A 21,127-nucleotide genomic window follows, 5' to 3' on the forward strand; every position below is an offset into this window, starting at 1 on the left:
TTAGTAGTATACGGTGAATTATTCTATGCAGCTGCTCACTACGGTGCATGAGAAGTTCGGCCGGAAGCTCATCCTTCACAGCAGCCTTATTCTTTAGCTCATCAATGGCCTTCTTAATATGAAGATACATCGAAGCCAAACCTCAAATTTTCAAGAGCACAAATTTAGAGAACTAAACTGCCGTTCAAACTGAAAACTTAATCGATCATCACCAGCATAGGACCAATCGATTAAGTTTTCAGCTCAAACCGCTGTCTATTTCTCCAGATTCGTGCTCTTGAAAATTTGAGATTTGGCTTCGATGCATCTTAAACTTAAGGTGAAACAGCTTGGAATCAACTTCTAAGATTGCACTAAAACTTCAAAGCCACAAATCTTGCGAAGAAAGCATCCCACAACAGTGCACTTTTAAGTTTGGCTTTGTGCACTAGCAGAAAGCTTAAAATAAGAAGATCAGGGACGTTTACCAACTATTTCTCCAGTTTTGTGCCTTTGAAAACGTGAGTAGGGGGAGAAGTCGGCCATTGTGCCGGCCATCTTTGGACTCCGAGATGTTTCACCTTAACCTCATCTAGTAATGGAAGTTCCACAGCTTGACCATCGTTGTCGATGTTTATTCTGTTCTAATCACCGAAGCCTTATATACTATGCTGGAGGGAAACTAGAACATACTGGACATGTCCCAGCTTCGAACACTCCGGAAATGTCGGGGATCTGGGTGCACTGCGCTGTCCTATCCGTTGCGCGCAGTGACGGTGATGATGGTGATAATGACGGTGAGCTCCCTCGACGGTGGTTGCGTGTGCGAGAGTTACTCATGGACGAGCAAGGATGGAAATCTAGTGATCATGGCAAAATCCATGATGCATCGCGGTTGTTCCTTATCGTGCGATCATAGCAACAACGATTAACTTTTTGTCGTTAAGTAATCACAACAAACTGCGATCGCCGAATAATGCATCGTTCTGAATGTGCACTACCGTGATGCATCATTACCCGGACACTTAAGTTACGCTGAAAGTTCAAACGCAGTTTTAAATTTGTTTCTGTCGCATCTAGTATAAGTGTTGTCACTACTAAAATAAGTTTAAGTCTAAACTTCAAATTATGGACAAAACAAATAGTGAAAAATACAATTATAACATGTTAAACGTTAAATTTATAACCCATGCCGTGTTCTAAAATCTGGACACATGCACCAAAATGCCGGACGCCTTTGAATCGAAACCCGGACATCCGTATTTCGGTTGAAAATACGCATGAAAAACTAATAAAAACACCTCAATGTAACTAAAAATCTCCAATGACATAGAATTTCATGCATATAAATGTTAAAAAATATAAAAAAGACCAAAATGTTGAGTAGAAACACTTTTCTGTTACCTGTAGTCCTTTCCAAGTGCCTCTATTTGGGATTCACTGAATGAATCCTCGACACACTTAAAAAAAAATTACGGATTACGGTGAAATTTCACCGTAATCTCAACAGCTGAAGCTTCGGTGAAAAATCACCGAACAATCTGTAAAATCTTAGAACAAAATCATAAAGAAAAACAAGAAAATGGTTCAGACCGGGGATCGAACTCCCGACCTACCGATCAGGAAGTAGGCTTGCTACCACTACGCCAGCTTTCACTGCTTGTTAGTGGTGTGCAAAAACTGAAACAAAAGGAAGCTCATGCCTGCCAGAGCGGCTGTCACACGATTTCACAGAAGTTCGGTGAAAATAATGCTGTTACCGAACTGTTCGTTAGTATTTCACAGGATTACAGTAAAATTGTTTATTTCACGGATTTTTTCCGGTAAAATCATAGATTTCACAAATTTTCTCCGGTAAAATAGTTGATTTCACGGATATTGTCGGTAAAATAGTATATTTCGCAGGAAAATCTGTATTTTTGTTGTTTACAGTTCAGTTTCGGTGATTTATTTCACAGGATACTACGATTTATTTTAAGTGTGTCAATATTAATGCTTTTCATGCGTAAATCCATTCTCTGTTGACTAATCACACTTTTTGTTATGTAACTATGCACTTATCTACTAATTCAACTTAAAATATTTTCCAAACACATCAAATATGAGATTTCCATGACATGTCCGGACAAATGTTCACTTGTCTTGAAATCCGGACAGCGCTTGAAATAGTCCTTTTTGCACCACAATTCCTTATTTGCACAATTCTTCTCACTCTTTCGTGTACACACTTGAAAACTATTAATTTAAACACTAATCTTATGCGAAAAGTACTTAAATTTATTAATGCAATAGCTGTACCGTAAGCTTAAAACGATTGACGATGTTACCGAACACTTCAGTACTGGATTTTGGATCTTTGGAGAAACAACGTCCAACCGGTGCTGCCGTTTTGTTTTTATTTTTAACACTTCATTGCAAAGGATTACTGGATGTCATTATGCAACAACATGAACAGATATATTCAAAGTTAAAAATATTTATTGATAACCTATGTTATATGATTGATTTCATACATAATTATATAAATACAATCAGAGTGTCCGGATATTGATACCGTCCGGATTTCGATTCACCACGGTAGCGATTAATAGTTCGCGGGTCAAAGTTTTATTTTGAGGATTTTTTTTTTTTGTTTTTCTTTTGTGATTTGCCTTTGTACATGCTATTTATGACTCTGAAATCATTTGCACATGGTCTGCGCGAAAAATTATAGCCCAGCTCATTTCTCACGCTAGTAAGCAAAATCTCTATACCTTCAATAGCTTCGTGGACAACATTGGGTTTTTCTTGATGAAGCGAGAGTCTGTGCATCACTTCCGTATTGGCATTCAGCTGTTTTTCGAGAACTTTTCGTTGCTCCAATAGTCCGTTAAAATCCAATTTCGCCTGAATTAGCTCTTGGCAGGATTCACAGCATGGTAGTACGTAAGTTAAGGTAGTGGACCCTTCCTGTCTCTCCTCCGCAGTGAACCCCTCTGCACGGTGACACCAATGCAGTTTGCATGAAACTTTCGCGGGCAGCCTACACATGACCACAAGACCGAGTCGACAGAAGTGTCGCAAGCACGAATTTCGCAACTCATTACGCTTGACAAAAAAAAAACTGATTCGATTCTAAACAATATCGCGCACGGCTCCTGTAGCTACTTAAAGCTGATGTAATAAAAATTTAATCACAAATGAAAACGCGCACAGGTGGGCTGGAGCCATTAACAAACACGTCCGAACTGGTTGACGACTTAAACATCACACGATGGTCAGACAGTGAAGTAGATTTTGTTAGAGATTACAAAACAATTTGCTGACATTAGAAATAATAGCGTGAAGAACTACTTGAGAACCTCAATTATTCACTTTGGTATTCACTTTGGCCTTCTAGCTTTGGACGCCTTCTGGATACTGGGTTGGCCGTAGAGTTTGGCACACCGTGGTGTTATTATGGTGCTAAGCACCCGTGGTTCGAAGACTCCAAATGCTTGCCGGTCCTCCTCGAGCATCGTCCACGTTTCACGTCCGTAGATTACTACCGGCCTTAAGAGCGTCTTGTACATGGTACACTTGGTGTGGGTATGAATCCTTTTAGACCGCAACTTCTTGCGGAAGCCAGAAAAGTCCCGACTTCCACTGATGATGCACCTCCGTATTTCAAGGCTAACGTTATTATCAGCCGTCATCAAGGATCCAAGGTAGACGAAATCGTCGATCACCTCGAACTTATTCCTGTCAGACGTAACACTGCTACCTAGGCGAGCCCTGTCGCGTTCGGTTCCACCTGCTAGAATGTACTTTGTTTTGGACGCATTCAGCACATGTCCAACTTTTGCTGCCTCGTGATTCAGACGGGTGTACAGATCAGTCACGTTTTCAAATGTTCGGCCGACAATGTCCATATCATCCGCGAAGCAAACAAATTGACTGGATCTCGTGAAGATAATACCCCGGCCCTTGAAACATTCTAGACAGCAGGCACGAAAGTCCATCACCTTCTCGTAGTCCCCGACATTTTTGGAGGATTTGTTCTGCAGTAAAGATCAGGTCCGTTATCGATCGGCCGTCAACGAAACCGGTTTGATAACTTCCCACGAACTTGTTTACTACAGGTGACAGACCACAGTGCAGTGGCTGCAATGGCAATCGCTCGAAAGTTCTCAAAATCTAACTTGTCGCCCTTCATGCAGATGGGGCATATTACCTCTTCCATCCTCTGCTCCTGTAGCTATTCTGTTTCCCAGATTGTGCCTATCAGCCGGTGCAGACAAATAACCAGAATCTCCGAACCCATCTTTATGAGTTCAGCTCCGATACAATCCTAATCAGTAGTTTTATTGTGCTTGAGCTGGTGAAGTGGGGGCTGGTTGGTTTCCATCGTCCGCATTACTGACGAAGGCATTTCCTCCGTTGTCTCAACCTTCATTGCCTTTGCTCTCAGCGCCATTCAGGTGTACGCCGAAGTCCTGCACATCTCGGATCTAGGCACGAAGCCGTTGCGGGTTGCGTTGAGCATCTGATAGAACATATTTGGTTTCTTGAACCCAGCACAGTTGTTCCATTTCCTCGCACTCCATCACTTCCAAGCGGAATTTTTTGTACTAATCAGATTTTAATTAAAGAAAAAATGTTTTAATGCTGACATCATATCAAGTTGAAAGTGATTCAGTAATTGTTTAAATTTTTACCGACTTTAGAAATCTATTATAATGTTATATAAATAAAAAACTAAATGTAATATTATAGTGTTGGTTTGGATTCCAATGAAATATTTTTTATTCCACTCTGGCCCACAGTGTATTTTTGATCCCTCTTACTCGTCACTTGTCCAATCATCCCAGCAGAAGTGCCACCGTAGAATTGGAACGACAGGCGAAAACAGTTAAACCACGCATTAAACAAGCATTAGTGGTTTTGGAAAAATGTCAATAATCGTGGTTTGACGAGAGGGCCTGAATTGAATTATACCGAAACGATATGATACGACGCGTTGTCGCTATCTGTAGGGTGGGTGTTCCCTTAGTCGAACTAGTCGCTTAACATGACCCTTTTGATGTAAACCTTAGCAACATATTTTTTGTGAAATCCAGAACTTGTTATCTGAGCAACGATGATTGGCATCTCGATATTGTCCAAAACATTCTTAAAATAATTATTTCGATGAAAATTGAAGCGCCCTCGCCCCTATAGTACCGCTTTTTTAGCACTACCGGATACCCCCGTTGTTTTGACCACGGAACGCAAAATCAAAACAAAACAGCGAAAGAGGTTACCAGAAACACGATTCTAGGGTGACTAGATGTTCAAATTAAAAATGAACCCCGATAGTTTGCATGAGGTACCGTTCAAATTAGCGGGGGTGCACGGTACTGAGAGAAATTATGTTTTATTAAACTACAGAAGTGAAGTGAACTAAGAGAATCGATTTTTTTTAGAGCTTTGGAAAAGTATGAATTCGACTTAACTAGTGCTACTTAAATAACAGAAATTTGAAATACAGTCGACTCTCCACTTCTCGATGTTCTACATCTCGATATCTCTCCCTATGTCGATGATTGCTTCGGTCCCTTCATTCTGCGTACGATTTCTCTCTCCATATCTCGATATCCTCCTTATCTCGATATCTCCATATCTCGATGTGTTCCTGTTGATTGTTTGTTCCCAATGTTCTCTCTATATGTCGATATGAACATTATCACTGGTTACTAGACCAGATTTAAGGAATTCAGAACAATTTGGAAACTCGAAATGAAGTTTGTTTGTTTATCATTTTCTTAGTAACGGAGTGATTTTCAATCTAGTGTTCATAAAATTGATGTTCTTTGTCTCGATCTCTCCCTATCTCGATGGTCCCTTCGATATCGAGATGTGGAGAGGCGACTGTAATACTATGGGCACATGTGTTTCTATAGTGGTTCAAGCAATATAAAATTGAACAAATATAATATGAATTTTTGTAATTCTTATATTTTTCCTTAAAACCACGATAAATGCTGGCTTTATTATATGATTTCATGAAAATATTTAAGTAGATGAAAACCTGAATGTTGTACCATATCATTTAATTCCACTAGAGTTTGTATCCTTTGACGGATACGCGTATTTCGACCTCAACTGTAAGGCCGCCTTCAGTGTCGTGTACTAGACTCTCGAAGTCGAGTAGTTAACTGCATATTTGTCACATTCAACATTTTTGACCATTTTGAGTTGGTACCGTGACAAATAACAAACAGTTTCGTTCAACTTACTAGAATCTGTCAGAGTGTTATAGAAAATTAAAAAAAAACACCTGGTTGTTTTTTCACAATTAATAATTATAATTATAATTATAATTATAACCGCTTAACAGTCGTATTGAGTTTGCACATGAGCCTAGTGATGTAGTACCAATGAAATTTCTATCAGAATTATTTTGTGGCTATCCACCTAATATGCAATATTAGCTGTACAAAATTTTAGCCTCAAATAAGCATTTTTGAGTTTTTGGGAATATTTAGAAATTTTAGTACCTTTCCATACTGCCATCAAATGCACACTTGGTATTCCATTTACTCAAAGCATAATTTTGTCGAATGTTACAAATATGCAGTTATGGGCAGTGTAGGTACTCCACTAAACAGCTCGAAGATTTATTATAAAAATATTAGTTCTTAAACGATCGACTATTAGTACACCGACCCTAGGGAAAACGAATCAGCCTCATTCTGATTCATGTTGCAGCTCAGCTAGACAGCAAAAATGCCAAAGTCATCGCCAAACAATGCTTCATCATCGTGGGCACATGCCTCTGGACTCCGATCATTTGATATATCTTTTTCGTTGGATCAAAAACAATCATCAAAATCTTCAAAGGGAATTCCGTTATCACAGGCTCATTAGGAAATCACTTTTTTTTCTGTTCATCTCATCTCGGATTGTTTCCATTATGTGAAATAAGATTCTTATCGCTATCCATCCTGTTTGTGTCTGTTTCATGTCGCTCCAATGACTGAAGCTTTTGATAGCCTCTTTGCTCAGTCTTGACGGCAACAAATGTTCACAATTTGTAAAATGAGACGCAGATGCGTTAAAACTGGTGCTAGAGAGCCATCAGGGCCTGAAAGCGATTGGAGTGTGTAGGAAAAGCGATTCTAGCTTCGCTCTAATTTATTTGATGATGATTCCAAGAGCTTCGCCCAATCACTGTTCTCGAAGTTGTTTGCTGGCACCAAAATATTGTGTTGATTGAATTTATTACTACCTCCCACAATTCGTACGTTTCGTAGTGACACGTTCTGGTTTTCATAACTCAACAGGAACCCCATCAAGCTCAAATCAATGCTGTATAGACATTCCATGATCCCGGCCGAAAACACAGAAGACCGACCTTCGCAAACCGCCAGGCGCATTCAAACATACCTAAATTACACATTTTACCTGTCACTTGAATCTGGCACTCCGTCGAAACTACAAACAGCTTCGTCCTGTTACGGAGTTAGACGAATGGTTCGTTGTGACCGCCAGCAAAGCCACTAACTAGCCACTCGCCTCCATGATGGCGTAGGTATGCCTGTATCGGACGGCTTGGCTACAGCTCAGTTTTCACATGGAACATGTGGAGCGAAATGGCCGCACAGTGGGATGAAACTAAAAATAGACGGTTAAAACCTCTTAGAGAAGTTTTGGCCCATAAGTATCTTCGAAGCATTTTTTTTTTGTTAAATAGCATGGCCAGTAATAGTTAAACATATTTAAGGCATTGCAACCACAAAGTAACTTTTTATGTATTTTGACAGAAGACTTCGCAAACTAAAGAGAAGAATGAAAAAAGTACACCGATTAATCCAATTCAGCCTTTTGTAGTCCTGGTTCACCATCAAAGGATGAGATTCTGTCCTAGAAGTAAGATAGTTTAGCCCATTGTACTAAACAATAGAGCGCTGCATATGACGAGCCTAACCTCACTTATTTGACAGCTGCAGGTCCTGTTGTTTACGTTTCGGACTTAGTCGTTTTTTCCATCATTTTTTCATCTTCGCATTTCTATCAACAGCATGCTGATGGTGACGATTTTCCACGGTAGGAAGATAGAATAATACGATCCGTGGGATTTGACCTCTCCTCGCAGCAAACTTTCACGAAATTAAGAATGATTCGAAAAAAGTACTTAGTCCAAACTGTAAACAACAGGACCAGTACCTGTCAAAGTTGATGCGTGAAGTCACAGTGCAGTGGAGTATAACATAACTGTTTCATTATTGTAGTTATGTCTAAAAAGTTTCAAAAATAAATCTTCAATTCTCTTTTGAGATGTATGCTGCAACGCAGCTACAACATTTTCGGTTGGTTGTCGATGTGTTGAAAATCATTCAACTGTTATTTGTTTAGAATTGTTCTAATTTTATGCTAAAAAGTGTTCTCCAAATCAATAAATGAATGAAATAAAATTGTCTGAGAACATAACTAGATGAACGCTCTGAAATAATTGAGTGCACTCTTCGTTGACTGCATCTAAATGATCCAAAAACATCTATGGGCCTCTAAAAAATTTTAACCTTCTATTCTTAATTTCTTCCCAATGTGGGCCATCTCACTGAACCGTATCCCTTCTCGGCCTCTCTGTGGACTCTGTTAGCTGTTGAAGGAAAGTGTGACTGAATGGGGAGCTTTGATGAAGTCTATTCAAGGACCGACCCTCCCGTGTACCCAGTATAACGAAACGCCACCATGCGAACCGGCTGGTGGAGCTGACGTTTGGAGGAATACGGTTAGAGTTGATTCGATTATTAGGACCAATCATGCGATTTTATGCCGATACCGCGAATGTGAAACGGTTCGCTACAGTTTGTGGCAGCCGGTTGACGCATGCCACCCCGGTGCGGTTTCATCCTACTCTCTGGAGTGACGTACAACGGTGAGAGCTGGCCATTGTGGATCCTGAAACCAACTTCTATTCTATACGTGAGAATTGAATAAAAGGACATATGTGCGATTTAGTCTTTCATTACAATATAGTGCAGTGCAATAAAAGTAGAATTCTTTAATTTTAATTTGAGATAAATTTGTATTTGCCATCCAAATAGCCGTAGCGCAGCCATTTTTAGGCGATTGTAGTCCGGCATTCTTACAACATGCTTCAACCGACCACATATCTGGATACTGGGTTCGCCAAAGAGCTGCAGCAGCCCTTGATGAATTCTTCTCCATGATACACCATTTTCACCACTGAAGCCGATCCTAGGCACATGACAGTAGTCTTCAAAGTGCATCCTTTTACTCCAGAATTCAAACAAGAATGTTTAGAATTAAAGCTCCCCCAGATCTAAGCAACTTTTTACAGCGACAGTGACAAAAAATCGTAGGGATTTCGCTGATGATTCGCTGCATGCCCCGTTTGATGAGCGCATCTAAGCCACAGCGACGCGATTTCGCAGCGATTCGCGTCGTATCAGTCAAGATGGTTTCATAGAAGAGTGCTTGCAGCGACACAACAACGAAATCGCGACGATTTTTTGTCGATGTCGCCGTAAAAAGTCGCGTGGATTTGGGGAGCCTTTAATCTCAACAAAAGGGATCGTTTGGAATTCTGATTTTTCAAACTCTTCTTTCTGTCGTTACGTCCCAACTGGGACAGAGCCGGCTTCTCAGCTTAGTGTTCTTATACGCACTTCCACAGTTATTAACTGAGAGCTTACTATGCCAATGACCATTTTTGCATTCGTATATCGTGTGGCAGGTACGAAGATACTCTATGCCCTGGGAAGTTGAGCAAATTTCCTTTACGAAAAGATCCTCAACCGGTGGAATTCGAACCCACGACCCTCAGCTTGGTCATGCTGAAAAGCTGCGCGTTTACCGTTACGGCTAGCTGGGCCCCTCAGGGATCGTAATTTTGCTACAGATTCAAGATTGAACGCTTACTCATGAAGTGTCACTATTTTATCTCTGTACGGGAGATGTTTGTTTAAGAGGAAAATAACCATCATCGTATTACAAAATTTCAAAGCCAGTTTTTTTGCTCAAAATTGAAGCAATGCTAATTAAAATCTATCATTGCATTTCACTTGCTATCTTTAATGCGATGATAGTTTTCAATGAGGAATGCTTTCAATTTGAGCGAAAAAGCTGGTTTGTGATTTTTGATGATAGCTAATGATTGAATGATAGGTTCTTAAGCCTTAAATTTCTCGTGGAATCCTGACATTTTCCCAGCTTTTTGCGAATGCTCATAGCCATCACAAGTAAGCACCCTTCCTTGTAGAAATCCAACGATATGACACTTGGCTTGGGTCGTTTGAAAACCAAAAGTATGATGATCCTAAACGCCCCAGACAAATATCCCTACCAGAAAGATAACTTATTCGTGGCGGCCATTGATGCTCTTAAAAAAGCCTAATTTGTCTTGTTTGATTACAGTGAAACCTCCATGAGTCGATGTTCCATGACTTAATATCGACTCATGAGATCATACTAAAATCAAAATTTCATGGCTACTACGATGCTGGTCCCTCGAAACAGCTTTCCAAAGGATTTCTGTTCCATGACTCGATATTTCCATGAGTCGATGGTCCCTTCAATATCGACTCATGGAGGTTTCACTGTCTTTGCATAACGCTCTAGATTCGTTTCATGTGAAAAGGTTGGAATGCCTCAGGATCTAGGATCTATTGGGGGCTTAAGTTTTGGATTTCACTTGCAATAATAATAATAGTAATAAGAAACAATGCTTCAACATAATTCTTCACAAAATCGTGCAATGATAATACAGTGCGATTCCGTTTTTGGAAATTTTCATTTTTGGCATGTTCCGTTTTTGGCACCCTTCGATTTTGGCAACAAAATTGATCTATTTTTGGCAACATTAAAAATTTTTGTAGATATAATCGTATTAACTGCTCTAGTATTTTGAACAGCAGTTCAGCAACACATCAACTATATTTCAAAGTTCCATCTTCCCCACATCCCACAAACTAATAAGGGCTCTCGTATGCGCTTATTCACTTCGGGATGGTTATTAGTCATGCATTCGCAACGTTTCATGAAGACATTGATTTTCACCAGAATCTCAACTAGGGACTAATTTCATACAGAGTTTCAATCAGAAATTTCGTCTGATCTTTTCAGCTCACTGTTCTTATAATTATAGAATTACATAAAACCATAAATAAAGCAAAAATTTGGATATATAACATTTGATAGAGAATTTAATAAAATAAATTACGTTATTTTAATGAATGGCAGAAGTGTCAACATATAATCCATAAAAGGTGTGCGAGCTAATATAGATTTCTAGTAGTGAGTATATTGAACCATTTCACAAAAATCAAAATGTCTGGGATTCAACCAGTCACCCCCTAGTCCTAATTGCAATAGTAAAACAAACTACCAGACAAGTTTTCATTCGATATGGAGAAGATTAGGAGGTGCCTCAAGACGAATTTGTGTTTTTGGCAATTTTTTACCTTCATAAAATTCTAACGAGAATTTGGAAAAACGAAAATTAAAATAAATACCACTAGTTGAATGTATTATTAATACTTTACCACTTTTGAGAACACTGTTTGCCGACTAGAGATGGTTTTGACCTCATAAAATTGATTTCTTTTCATTATAGTACCTGTAAAACATACATTTCTCTACAGTTTTTGTTCTACGAAATTCCTAACCTCATGGCTAATCATAAAAACTTAACAGTAGTATCATTCCTTTGCCTTTTCTGAGCATTATTGTAGTATATACATCACTTTCGTGTCCGAATTACAGATAAATTGTAAAAAATCTTAGGCAATACGTCATTCCTCATTTCTCGGCATTTAGTGCTGCATTTAGCAGCTGCCAAATGGCATAATCGCTGACATGCTACAAAATTGAACATAGTTGCTTTGCTTTTTCAATGATGGATGATGATTGAAGCAAACATCTAGCAAATGTCATCAATGCAGTCGTGCTTCAAACAACATTCGCATTTGATGCCAAGCAATTCCATATGTGATATAGTTCCGAGGTCAAGCTTCTCGCCTTCCGATCTTGAGGATCGGGGATATTGAAAAGGTTTCCAGAGATTTTGAAAAGGTTTCCAGAGAAATTTGGGGACTCCTAGCGGTAGACTGCGAATAATAAACGTTTAAAAATTTTCATTCCTATCGAAATGCTAAGAATTATATGCAATATCCTGTGGTTTCTTAGCGAGCTACTTCAGAGTACTAACGGAATCTTGTAGATTTCTTACGAGCCTCTGAAATTCCTTTCGGAGTTTTGAGGTTTTTTAGCAGGATTCTGTACTAATTCGTCACTTATGTAATTATTGATTTTACATGGTCCACACATACAAATAATGTACATAAAACTTATAGAAATCATTCAAGATATTTAAGCGATAAAAAGTATGTAGAACATCGGACACAATTCACAATACGGCTTCACAAACTCATAACATATGTAGCCCACTCCTACTGAAATCTGCATTGAAGTGAATAGTTTCGAAGTCTCGATGTAATATGGTTCCATAACGATGATGTAATTACATTTTCATGATGATTTCAAAACCATCCGTTGAAAAATAAAAATACAAAAAAGAATTCCGTTTTTGGCAACTGAAAATTTCAACTTTGTTTCCAAAAACGGAGTCTCACTGTAATTTTATTTTTCATGTATTCCATTTATTACTCAATATATCTGGTGTTCAATTCTTTTTGTGTTTAGCACATCTTTCTTAAGAACTCCAACTGAACAAAAGGCGACTGCTTTCTTGAAACCCATTAGAGTCAGTTTTATTTAAATTCCCGAATAAATGACCATTCCAAACTGCATCTTTTGATCATTACCACCAAAACTGGATGCGTTAGACCTGGAGTGACTTCGACAGATGGATTGAATTTGTCTGAATATTTTCACATTAGTTAGAGAGGGCTGACATCTGAATAGTTTTACTTAAAGATTGCTGGAATCAACACAATTTTCCACCAACATTCATAAATTTAAAATTATACAGAAGTAGATGTGATTATAGGTATGTCCTGTCCAACCAAATTTAACACTGACACTAAATCATCAACGGTCAGCAGATATAATTCCATCGTTACGCCACCATCAAGGATTCTCATACCGTTTTGTCTCAAATTCCGAACAGACTCAAATTCCGAACACTCGGTTTTTGTATGGCGATTTGGTTGAAATGTTTCGCTGAAATATGTCACCAAATAAGAACGAAATGGCAGTCAATTGCATTTCAATTTAAACGTTTCCAATTTATTTTTTACCGCGGGATTAGTGATGACTCTCAAGTTTGAGACCAGTAGAACAAGCTCAGATAAATTTATTTGCGAAATTATTCATTTGATTCCGATTTTTTCGTGCTGTTCGGAATTTGAATCAAGGTGTTCGGAATATGAGACAGAATAAACACAGTGTTCGGCATTTGAATCAATATGTTGTTCCATACTTTAACGTAAAAACAATACCAAAACTAATTAAATCAACATTTGTATTGGTACAACCAACAGCTAACAGTTAGACTTTGCGAAGAAATTTAAATTTACACCAATATCAGTTATTTTATGCCAATCAGATGCATTTGAAGTCACTGTTGGCCTTAAGTGTTCGGAATATGAGTCAAAACGGTACAAGAAGTTAGATTCAATGCATACCTTGATCAAAAGAAATTGAGCACACGCAATCGATCTTGCTCTGGATGATTTGGATCTCAGCAGCTTTTGAAGTGATGGACAAATTGATGTGAAGATTTGCGAAAAAGTTACACGTCTTCTCAGTGAGAATCGAACTCACGACTCCCCGATCTCTAGTTGGGGCGCTTCTTCTCACTGAGAAGACGTGTAACTTTTTCGCAAATCTTCACATCAATTTGTCCATCTAATCCAATTGCAAATTATATGTAATGTTTAGCTTTTCGGTAGTTGTTAAACTTCCACTCGGCTGGTTGGCCGTAAACCACGATTCATAATTAAAACAAGTATTTTGAAGTGAGTTTTTTTGTTGTCTGACAGAATATTAATCAACTGGATTTATTGAAAATCGTACCTCGCATTTGCCACAGCCAGCACGTTCTTCTAAGTTGGTATTACACTTTATTCCACTCTTTCAGTTACTGTTCTACATCTCAAACTCTTACAATCAACTGGTGCACAGAAGTAGCCGACTTATCTGAGCCCATCTTAATAAGTTCGGTTCCAATATATTTTACAATTGCCATATTTTCATCATTATGCTTGCTGCCTTTCATATGTCCTTCGAAGTGTTGATTCTACTATTCCAGCACGTCACGATACCTTCATTGTTTTACCGAAACCTTTCGATTCGCAACACGTGATTACTCCCATTTCTTCACAATTCATATGTTCCCGGAGATGCTTTTTACTCCGAAAGTAAATAAATAATAATCATAATAAAAATAGTAATTCCGAAAACATAATACTAGACAATAGGAAATCATACTCCAGTGGCACAGCTGAGAAACATTCCTGACTATAGAGGGTACTACACTGTTGATGGCTGCTTCAACGCATCTCCAGAAGTCCCCAGAAAAAAAAACTTTCATCAACTTTCCCTCGTTCAACAATATTGCAATGCATTGCATGTAACCTAAAACTATATCAGGTTATTAGAGTCGTTCCAGATCAAATTCAGTGCCCGCTGGCTGACTGACAACTGATTGTTATCGTCACTTTCGTGAATATGGCCATTCAAAGCACCTATCTGCAACGCATCCTTCCGTATCGGAGTATCTGGAGCTCACTACAGCAGACAGTATCTCAAATCGACTACGTTTTGATCGATGAACGATACCTTTCTGGTACAATCTTGTCGGAACCATTGGTTGCTCTAACCTGGGCAGACAATCGTCAGATCCGTCACCGTGTGTCATCCAGTATAATAACTCTGGACGGTCGTCATCTCGTCATCGACGAAAGAATGCACGACTAACTTCAATCCAAAATCGTCAACTAGCAAATTTTTCTTCATTCCGCTTGCTACCCTTACTCATGAAAAGATGGCGTTTACTGTATATTCGCTTGCTTCGCCTACACCAACGAATGCCATCACATAATTGCTTGTATTGGCAAATTAACCCGCTCTTCAAAATATTCTTAGATAGCTCCATTGGTAAGCGCGTGGAGTTGAAATTCAGAGGTCGTTGGTTCAAATCCAGACGTGTTTTGTTGTTTTGTTATTTTTTTGAACTGCTTTTAATCTGTCGAAGACATGATTCATATTTTTAGTCGGCTCAGTGCTCCCGTAGGAATCGTAGTTGTTCGTCATGATGTCGAGCCTATGACGATTGTCAAGCTTGGCTCTAACATTGATTCCATAACTATCTAGTGATGGTGAAACTATGCCAAAACTATCCATCATAAACGATGAACGGTACCAACGCCTGTTTCGGTACAATCGAGCGCGACTAAAATCATATACAGTCGCCTCTCCACATCTCGATATCGAAGGGACCATCGAGATAGGGAGAGATCGAGACAAAGAATAATTTTTTGATGAATACTAGATTGAAAAACACTCCGTTGCCAAGAAAGTAATGCACAAACAGATGCCGTTTTGCGCTCCTAATTTGTTTTGAATCCCAAAACTTAAGTCTAGTAACCTTCGATATTGGTCATATCGACATAAGGAGAGAAAATTGGGAACGAAAAATCAACAGAATCAGATATCGAGATATGGAGATATCGAGATAAGGAGAATTTCGAGACATGGAGAGAGAAAATGTACGCAGACTGAAGGGACCTATGAAATCATCGACATAGGGAAAGATATCGAGATGTAGAACATCGAGATGTGGAGAGTCGACTGTATAAACCTATATCAAATTGTCAAATCGTCTGCCTATCTAGTAAACCAGCAAAACAAATAGAGGTCATTTTCGAAGACGAAGAAGAACAACCATTCAAAAAGTCGTTTTGCGCAACTCTGTGTTAATCAAATCTGACGTGTAGCATTTTGAAGTAGCGTTAGCTCGATTGGACCCCTTTTGAAGACATGACTACAATGACCAGAGGCGATGAACTAGAAAAATAGGAAACCAACCAGAAAAAGTTAAAGATGCCATTCAACAGCTCAAGAACAACTGGGCATCTGTTAAGGATGGTATGGGAACCGAACTCATGAAGATGGGTCCGGAGGTTGGCCTTTTAAGTAATAATCTAGGATACGCAGCAACTAAAAGAGTTAAAGCCAGGGTTATAACTAAACTGTTACATGCACTATCTACAAAAAAGGCCACAACATAAAATATGACAACTATCGTGCGATCACTATTCTAAACATCACCTACACAGTGATATACAGGATAATTTCCGTCATCTAACGTCTACAGTAATCCTAATGTGCTGCATTAGCCGGAGGCTCACGAAAATTCTGAATGCGCGCGCTAGGTGATGTGCACCCAGAGAGACCCGTCTCATGTGCTGCTAGGCGCCACGGTTCACCAACATTATCCAAGTTGTGAAACAACTGCTAAGACACATCTCATGAAAAATGAGGCACACCAAAATAGGTCTCACAATGTACAGCGCGCCAGTGTGCTTGCAGGCAATGAGACTCCTGCACATAAGCCTACAGCACGTGCACAGTAACTCTACATGTGGCAAATCTGCCAGTAACCATGTGAGTATCAGACCTCTACGCAAGTTCTGTGTATAGATATCAATGCGACTTGCGACAATTTTTAACTTTGTAGAGCTATGACAAAATCATGAACGAGGATCTGTAAGCACTTGAAGTAATCGTGCGATGCGAACTTAAAACCATCTTTGGCATGAGCAGGAAAAGGCGTGGGCGTACGATCCAAAGGAACTGATCAGCGGGGATCGCAATCGAGGATGTAGAAAAAGACTACCATAAACCGAGTGAATTGTCAAAATATTGTTGGCAAGGTTTTATGAAAATAACTGACGTAGAATAAAATATATAATACAAAAATCCTCCATATTACATTACCGTACCCATATCGACATTATTACATCCTAAATATTGCTGTCTAACAATCTGACATAAAAGTGACCATGGATTGCTCTGCTAATTTTAACTAAGTATGAATTCATGAAATTCGACAACAATTCACCCCTCACTCAACAGTGGTAAAAAAAATCTGACACCTGATGCAAAACTTAGGGAATATCTCTGTATACATTTGCAACGCTGCATGGTATCAATGGCAGCTGCCAAAACAACGCTACCCACAATTACACCTTCTTTAGCCATCCGCTCATAGTTCCATACCTCGTCTCAACTATGCTCAAAACGCGAATCCCAACCACGCTGACCAAGACACGGAAACAAAACCCAAACCCCTTCGTAGCCATATCGCTGAAATTCAATCTCCAGATCGTTTCCATTTCACCTTCTCCTAACCAAGACGTTGGGGAAGAAGCGAAGATATTTAAGCACCACCAGCACTGATTTGCCGATAAAGGAGCCGCAATGGTGGCCAAGATCCTGAACATCAACGCTTCGCGTGTCCCACCTTTTCCTCCGCATTAGCGCGCTCCATTAAAGGTGGCAAAATTAGTCCGATCCAGAGTGGGGGTGGTAAATTGTTATTATTGATTAGATTACATTTCGTCTTTCCAATGGCTCTGACCGGTGAGATATTTGGCGGCACTCCCTCGGCCAAGACGTTCCCCCGGACAACAATGGATCTGAGAAATCGAGCGCGGATTGCCAGGCAGCCACTTTGGGCAAGTGGGATCGGGGGAAGATGATTCAAAATGCCAACTTAAGCTCAATCTGATGATACAGAATGTTATTTCATTACAATGCAAACTGGGCCATTTTATCCCATGAGTGCATTTCATACCACTTTACCCTACTAATCGTGATAGTTTCAGAGCCATCGATCTATTTATAAATTGCGGTACTTTACGCGGCACAAATCCCCAGTTTGTCAGTGATCAAAACAAAACCGAATTGATCAATCGATTTTCGGATCTTGAACAAGCAGACGCGCGATGAAATCGATATCCACCTCGACTAGGTCAGAGAGATGTGGAGCCTAGATTGAGCTGCTGATTCTTCTTGCGGGCCGAAAATCAAAGATCGTGAAATGATGCCGTGCGGGAGATTAGTGTCTCTTAATCCAATTTATTATGTTCATAAAATGTTGATTCTTTGTAAATATTGGTCCCCGTGGCGGATTCCATTTGACTCATCCATCTCTGATACAGCTCTCGGTATGTGGCCAAGGCGCGAGGGAGGTTTGCTCTTTGGTGCGAACAGGAATTGTAGGCGCAAACAGTTTAGCCGGGCCTGTCTTTGGCGCAGCTTGGGAGAAGTGACTTAGATGTTTTAAATAGTAATTGGAATTTGCCGAATTGGGACGTCGAAAAATGCATTTAGAAAGTACGTCGGAGAGCGATGACATCAAGTGAGTTGGGTATGGATTTAAAGATCAGGTTGAATCAGAAGAGGTTGGGTATTTCAACGCTCCTAATCTGTATTTAAAACGGTTCCGGAAAATAGACAATAAAATCTGTAAATGTTATAGGATTTTTTTATAGCAGCTTTTTGGCTTAAGTGAAATAAATTAAATATACACAACACCAGATCAGCCGTTCTAATAATATCTGTCCAATTGACTCCAATGAATTTAAAGGTCTGGTATGATTATTATAGTGGCTTTTCGTCCACTTAAGTAGTGTTTGAGTTATCATCTAAACAATCAATAAATAAATTTTTTTAAAGAAATTACCAACAAAGCGAGATGAGCTTTAATGAAAACAAGGTATTCCAAGAACAAAATAATCAACACAAGTACATCATTCGAAGAGATTTTCCATCATACCGGTCAGCTTGTAACTATACCATCACGTAACAACATAATTTCAGATTATCAGATTGAAAATTTATTGTCTTTTAATGTGTCCTTTTCTCACTCAGTGTTAATGGTGTTTTTCGTTCCGAGCTCAAGTGTCCAGATTGAGTTGAGAAAACAGCCCACTTTATCTTGTGGGTACAAGGCAATGTCTTTTCGAAGAGCAAGTTGTCGAATAGGAGGAAGGCATCAACAAATGAACAAGTTTTACTGATCGACAACGAGTGCAATAATAGTAATTTACGGAACAATGTGCAGAAGGATGATTTCTTCAGCACGAGTCATAAATTTATCCTACGAGGCTTGCCGAGAGAGAAATTATATCGGAACGCATTCACCATTATTTTACAATTTCTGAAAATTTGTGTGTTATGATTCAAACAGTTGCGCAATGAGAAAGCATTGCGTAATAAATCATTACAGCACTGGTTTCAGTTGCGTAATTACTATTCCCGCACTGCATACATCAGTACAGGAAAGTAGGCCGTTTCATGATAGATTGGCATGATGAAAAACAGCCTATTACGATGAGAAATTGCAAAAATGAATTAAAGCAAGGGACATTGCAATACCAACATGTGAAATAAACTTTAAGTTTGTTATTAAAGGCGATGATCTTAAAATTTTGAACTGTCTTTAATTGAGTCTTTGAATTGAGAAAAAAACAAATAATTCACAATTGGACTCTAGCTTCAAGCGTTACTGGAAATTATGTAAAACATTGAAAAAGACTCAGAATCCATCTCCTATGTTGGAAGAGAAAAACGAAATATTATCAAGCTCAAAAACATGCTATGCAGATTGAAAGTGCGTAAAATTTTTAATTTAGGGTTCGCTAGTTCATATTGAAAATCAGCTTACTCAAAATTTTAAAAGCATTTCCAATCAAGAGAACGTTTTCGACGGTTCTGAGGACTGATTTAGTGGAAATCATAATCGGAAAATTAAAAAAAAATGAAAGCTTTTGGCGATGATGGGAACATTTGCATCCTTATCATGAAATTTCTAGATGGTAGCTTCTAATTTTTGATTATTATGTTTAACAAATGTATTCAGTAGGCATGTTTTCCTGATAAATGTTAAAAAATACAAGCTCAACCCCATTTTAAAATAGGGATAAAATCCTGTAAAAGCACTAATTGACTTCCATCATCGAACAACGAAAGTTTACTTCAGTACAAATTCAGTTTTTTTTTCCAATTAAAAGTTCTGATTTCAACATAGGCATTCCACTTCTCATCGTATATAACATGTAACAATTCTGATTGATTCAAATGAATCTCTAGATTATCCAACTGATCTTTCTCTTCTCAAACCATAATTTATAAATCATTTGATTTGATTTTGAAAGACAAAATTATAATAAAATTTATCACAAATTTTCACAGAACTATTTTCACTGATAAATAACACAATCCTTTTAGTCATTTCAATACTTTTTATCTCAGTAAAAACTTTCTTATTCTGATATGAACCAACTATATTTCTGAATTATTTTTATTTAGAAACGAATGAGTTTTGGAGATCTTTCTAACATTTTTGTGTGAAATACATGATTGATAATTTGTGGAAAATAAACACACCTATCACAATTTAGAAATCAGCGTCCATACTGCTAGTAGGGGATTTTTTTTTATTACCGTACGGGTTTGGGCCGAAGGGTCTAAGATTTTCATGAAACTTTTTCCACAGGCAGGGCTCATGGATATATGAATAAAAAAAAATTGAGAAAAATTCAGGGTCGCCTATTTTTCCGGAAAACTCAGGTGGAAATTTTTTGTTTTCCCTTGACACTACTTACTTTAAAAAATCATAACTCAAGAACGAAGCATCGTAGAGACAAAGTTTTTATATGAAAATTTAAGCAAATTTTCTCAAAAATCCAAAAAAAATATGAACTGGAAAAAGTTTTCCACAAAATTTTCCACCGTTGGGAAAATTCGTGAAGAAAAGCCGGAAAAACTATGCCCGAACTCGTGGAAAATTTTCAAAAAAATATTTTCAAGAAGGTAATTTTATAAGCTTTAATCACTGAAATTTTTGGAATGCACTTTTTTTTTCGTTTTTGAGTTATGGCCAATTTTGTGAAAAATGTCCAGATGTGTCATATGAGACTTTTCTTTGAAAAATCATAACTCAAGAACGAAACATTGTAGAAACAAAGTTTTTATATGAAAATTTAAGCAAATTTTCTCAGAAATCCAAAAAAAATATGAACTGGAAAAAGTTTTTCACAAAATTTTCACCGTTGGGGAAATTCATAAAGAAAAGCTGGAAAATCTATGCCCGAACTAGCGGAAATTTTTTAATAAAATATTTTTAAGAAAGAAACTTTATAAACTTCAA

The 21,127-nt window shown here is 38.4% G+C and overlaps 1 protein-coding gene across 1 annotated transcript in view; it reads right to left on the reverse strand.

Moving 5' to 3' along the window:
- The window catches only part of LOC5579245, a 253,072-nt gene that overhangs the window by 86,718 nt on the left and 145,227 nt on the right, over window positions 1-21,127 (reverse strand). The gene's annotated exons all lie outside the window — the stretch shown is intronic.

This window comes from Aedes aegypti, chromosome 2, assembly GCF_002204515.2.
Source record: "Aedes aegypti strain LVP_AGWG chromosome 2, AaegL5.0 Primary Assembly, whole genome shotgun sequence".
Taxonomy (NCBI): Eukaryota; Metazoa; Arthropoda; class Insecta; order Diptera; family Culicidae; genus Aedes; species Aedes aegypti.